Source organism: Macrobrachium nipponense, chromosome 19 (assembly GCF_015104395.2).
Source record: "Macrobrachium nipponense isolate FS-2020 chromosome 19, ASM1510439v2, whole genome shotgun sequence".
In the NCBI taxonomy this organism is placed as follows: Eukaryota; Metazoa; Arthropoda; class Malacostraca; order Decapoda; family Palaemonidae; genus Macrobrachium; species Macrobrachium nipponense.
The window spans coordinates 14,923,774-14,929,548 of NC_061088.1; positions in this window are offsets into that span (position 1 = coordinate 14,923,774).

Consider the following 5,775-nt stretch of genomic DNA (forward strand, 5'->3'; position numbering starts at 1 on the left):
TAACTCACCTTTTGTCTATTGTTATATAATTTAAGACCGGTATGAATGGCTGATCTGTTAGACTGTGATTGAGTACAATTTCTACAGATTTATCTGACAATCTTACAACAGCTTCGTTAGTGCAAACATCAACATCTACAAATACTTGTTAGTTTGGCGCTATATTTGCAAACATCAGATTAACAAAAGCTAATAATTTCTTCCAACTCTCTCTCTCTCTCTCTCTCTCTCTCTCTCTCTCTCTCTCTCTCTCTCTCTCTCCATGTATTTTATGTAAGTAACTTTATACCACCTTTAACTAAAATGAGGAACTAAAGACATTATTATTAATATTATCTCTCTCTCTCTCTCTCTCTCTCTCTCTCTCTCTCTCTCTCTCTCATCTCGCTCTCTCATGTATTTTATGTAAGGAACTTTATACCAGCTTTAACTGAAATGAGGAAATAAAGACATTATATCATTCTCTCTCTCTCTCTCTCTCTCTCTCTCTCTCTCTCTCTCTCTCTCCACCCGGTACGGGTAAGCTATTTACCATACGATCAATATGGATGAGATGAAAAACCTTAGAGAAAGAAAATTCTGCCTAACCCTAAGTGATTCCATGCCGACATCTTATAGCTTCTTCTTTTCACAAACGAGCATATTCTTTGCTAGTTTATTATTTCGTTTTACTTTGTGGCTTTGGATGTCTTCTCTCTCTCTCTCTCTCTCTCTCTCTCTCTCTCTCTCTCTCTCTCTTTAAAGAGACTTGGAATTATACAGGATAACTCAAGGAAGATTTTCGCCCATTGATAAGGATTAACTGGCACAAGAGGACCATTAATCATTCTTTTTATTTATTTACTTTTTTTCTTTTTTTTAAGTTCTTGAGCTTTGTCGATGGGCATGATTGACGCCTGAATTCCGAAATTAATTTATTATTATCGCCGGTCTTGCTGCTAATGTATCTGCTTTCTGAAAGATTTTCCTTAGGTCTCATTCACATTCACGAAATTGCTATTATTGATATTATATTAATGTCGTATCTACTTTTTATTCAAGATTCAGAGAAAGTATTTATTATTGTTCTAAGAGGTCCACAATAATGAAAAAAGTTGCGAGTTCGTGTATAATTTAGAAACCCTTTACGAAGCTTTCGAACCCTTCCCTGGGTTCATCTTCAGTCCAAATGAACCTGAAGATGAACCCAGGGAAGGGTTCGAAAGCTTTGTGAAGGGCTTTTAAATTATACACGAACTTGCAACATTTTTTTTATTGTGGACCTCTCAGAACATTATATTATACTCTCGCGATAGAGAGTTTTTCCCAACTAAAGTCTTTATGATTGTTATTGCTGTAGATACAGAAGTTCTCGCTAATGTTGATTTTGCTTCAAGTTTCCCTGTAGTAAGTTTAGTGTATTATTTTACTTTCTTGTATATGAAGGAAATCCTTTTGCTGTACCTCCTTTCATATACTCTTTCTTCATCTTACTTTCCTAGCACTTGATTTATGATGCAACTGATAGGTTTTCCTCCTGTTACACCTTTCAAACTTTTTACTGTCAATTTCCATTTCAACACTGAATGGCCTCATAGGTCCCCAGTGCTTGGCCTTTGGCCGAAATTTTAAATAAAGGAAATCCAATCGTGATTAACGTGAAATTCTCCACAAAAGCAAGAAAAATGAATGGCCGACGAATCCCGTACTTTTATTAAGGTTTGCGGGAAAGGTAGACTCTTATGTTTTTCATCTTAAATTTCTAATGCCTATGTAATTATGCTTTTATTTCTTATTGTCACGAGATTAATTTGAAATATTTTCATATCTTTATATGTGATCTAAGCTATTCCATTCATTCTCCTAATTATGCATGAACTTAATTTTGGAAACATAGGTCTTAGTCGTTGGCTTACTTAATTTTGACCAAATGTTTGATAACAATTGGAAGAGAGAGAGAGAGAGAGAGAGAGAGAGAGAGAGAGAGAGAGAGAGAGAGAGAGAGAGAGAGAGAGAGAGAGTTATAAGGAATTACAAGGATCAGGATGTCTCAAAGACTTGTTAGTCCATCCGAGGAGACATCGTGTGCTCACTTATCTCTTGGAGCATGGTTTACTGTGCATTCAGTGTCCTAATGATTCTATCTAGCTTTCTTTTAAACTCTTCCACATTGTTGCTGTTTTCAACTTCTGGTGGTAGTTTATTCCATGTGTCACATATCTTGTTTGGGAAGAAGTTCCCACAATGGGATGTGTTGTATCTCTTCAGTTCTAGTTTCCATCCAGAGAGGGGCCCTGAATAAGCTATCAATACAGAAGGCCTGCACTTGTACTTGACTGAAAAGACTCAAGTCTGAAAGTTCTTAATCGTAGATAATTTCTGTTTACCAAAAGACTTTTCAAGTCACTCCACCGGCCCTTCCGCCCTCCATGTCCGTTTTCCCCTGCCTCTTCTACCTCCTGAACGCGTCCAACTTCCGTAATAATGCTTTTTATGCAAATTCCGACGGAAGACAACTCGCGCATTAGCCATACGGTTGAAAATCTTATAAAAGGGGAAAGAGTAATAAACCTTCAGCTCTCTCGCTTTCCTCTTCCAAGGTGAGCAAGCCTTTTGATTTCTCATTTCATTAAGAATTTTTATTTTATTACTTTTAGCTTTTATAATGAAACGATAACATGAGGTGGATGTAAGAAATGTATCCTTGTTTTTCGTTGTTAATCTTGTGACAGGACGAAGGTAAACTTGCAGTCTCTTGAGATAATAAGCTTTTTTTTTTTCAAATTTTCAAAATGGTATTTGGAAATACGACCATCTGGAGTCTTAACATCTAACAGATGTTTTTGATACGAGGAAAGCTATTGGAGGAACCTTCATTAGATTTTATTACTATTATTAAAAGCAATTGCTGACTCAGCTGCATTATTATTATTATTATTATTATTATTATTAATATTATTATATTATTATTATTATTATTATTATTATATACCGCCACCTTGAGAGCCTTAGCGACTAGAAAACGCTTTTAACTCTAGGAAAGTTATGTGGGAGGAGTCTTCCCTTATTATTATCATGTTATTATTGTTATCATTATTATTATATTATTGATGATAATGATGTTGCCCATTTGGTCTCCTCGTCCGTCATACATATTCCATTAAGACAAAGGAAAGAATGGTATGAATAGCAAGATGAATATAATAGAATAATATTTACTTAAGAAAACGATATATGGGGTAAGTGTGGCCGAGAGTGAAAAAAGACTTTATTTTTTTTCCGTCAGAATGTCGAAAAAAGCTAACTGAATTCCACAATAAAGAGGCGCTTGTCTGGAAACCTATCGGTCAACGGTTGCGTCCGCATTTCTTGATGGTAGGTTGTCACGGGCGGTAAAATGGAACCTCAGTCTCGTTGGCCACAACTGTAGTTGAGTACGTTTTATTTCTGAGAAAATGGACAAAACCCTCTTTTAAGAGAGAGAGAGACAGAGACAGAGAGACTTCCTGTTCCTTTGAAATTTCGTTAATTATTATTATTGCATAAATTAGTTTTCACCATGTTGATTTTGATGCATTTATTCGTTAAAAAGAATTAACCACGGAAATGGCCTTGAAAGACTTGAGAGAGAGAGAGAGAGAGAGAGAGAGAGAGAGAGAGATAGTTCCAATTCTTTGAAAATTCATCAAATAGATCTTTGCTCCGCTAGATTTTTGGCACTATTTACGTGCTGATTTTGATGCGATTATTCATTACAATTAATTTACCATAAAAATGACCTATAAATAAGAGAGAGAGAGAGAGAGAGGAGCATGTGATTCCCACCTCTAATTCTTGGTGATATTTACCGAGGGCACGGAAGACAAAAGCCTTTCAGGAGGAGGCCATTAGTGTGGCATCGAAAGGCTATTGCTTGTTCCTTTGCTTTCCCCCTTTCCTCCCTCCTCCTCTTCCACCCCTTCCCCCCTCCAACCTCTCACTCCAGTTCCTCCTCCATACCTCCAATAAAAAGCAAAGGAGTCAGATGGAGTATTGAAGGACTTCAGAACCCCCTCCTGCGACAATGACACTGTGTGTATGCAAATGCAGAGTCCAAACATAAGGCGCCCATTAGCCAGAGGGGCGAAAATCTCAATAGTTTGAAGGAGTAATTGAGCCTTCTGCTTCTCGCGTCCCCTTCTTGAAGGAGAGGACCCCTGATGTCTCACCTGTCGCTTCAGAAAATGGATAATGGCTTCGCTAAAGTTTTTGATTTTTATGGTGAGACTAAGGTTTCAGTTGAAGTTATTTTTATACAAATTATTATTGTTGTTTTTGTTGTTACGTTTGCTTTCGGAATTTGGCGTAGTTCTTCATTTAATTTTTAGTTTTTTTTTAATTGCACCGTGTTTCGTTTCACAGCTTAAAACAACAACTCATTAAGTTAATCTGTCTATCGGTGTAGTTTTCATATTACTCTTTTGCATACCTTAATGTTGTATTCTGGGTCCACTCTCATTCAATTTCCACTTTTTCCAATATACGATGTCTTTTCCTATTTTTTGTTACAACGACCCTCTTGTAAAACCTCACGAATAAACGCTGCTTTTTGCATTTTGAATTTACAGTTCATTGTTTATCCCAAAGGGTTCACAACATACACTGATCAGTCCCTCGACAGTTAGGCTATGGTTTAATAACTATAGTAGATTCACATCAACCGTACATCTGATGTCTAGGCCAGTCTCTTACGACGTTCCTGATTGGCTGTTGATAAGCCAATCACAGGGCTGGAAACCTTCAGTCTCTCGAGAGAGTTCACATAGGCAGTATGCATGTTCCACCTCTCCTGATGGATACTTTAGAAAGACGTATCCCTCAGGATAGGTAGAGCATTGATACTACCCATGTGAACTCTCGAGAGAGACAGAGTTTCCAGCCCTGTGATTGTCTTATCAACAGCCAATCAGGAGCGTCGTAAGGGACTGGACTAAACATCAAATACACGGTCGATGTGAACTTACTATAGTTCCATACATATGCAATGCAGCTTAACTGTCCTTTGCTGGAATGCGTTTCTCTGTCATATAAGAACTCCTTCCCATAACTGGTAGTTCACAGCATTTATTAATCATTTGTATGCCACAATTCTACTTTATGATTTCTACATTTATAAGAACATAAAACTGTCACTTCATTGAATGAGTTTCATGTTTTATCTTGAGTTTTCATGAGGAAGCGCTTAACAATGTCAAACTCCTCTCCACTGATGAACGTTTATATATGTATCAAGCGTTTTTATGCAAACTTTCATTTTCACTGATGAACGTTTACACTTGCGTTTTTGTGCAAACTTTCATTTTAAGTATTTTTCTTTTGTGAGAATTATCAAGGGGAAATTCCACGACATCTGAATTATACTTTGTTCGAAAACTTTGAGACACACACTGGATTGCTGCTTGTTGGAGGTTACTTCAAGTTTAGAAAGTCGTGAATAACGTTCGCTCACGAAGTACCTCTGGCAAACCGTGCTGAGAGAGAGAGAGAGAGAGAGAGAGAGAGAGAGAGAGAGAGAGAGAGAGAGAGAATACGAAGTGTTTGTTTTGCAAGAGCTTTGTGCGTCGATGGCTCCCGGGCACGGCAGCATCTAAAGCCGTTTGCCAATGTCTCGACTTTCAGAAAATTCTCTGAAAAGATTCGGTATCGATGGTGGATATGGTATCCTATTTTCCGTGAAATAAATGGATACTGTTTTTAACTTCATGGGGGTGGGGGAGTAGTTTTAATCCACACCTTTGTATTACACATGAAAACACA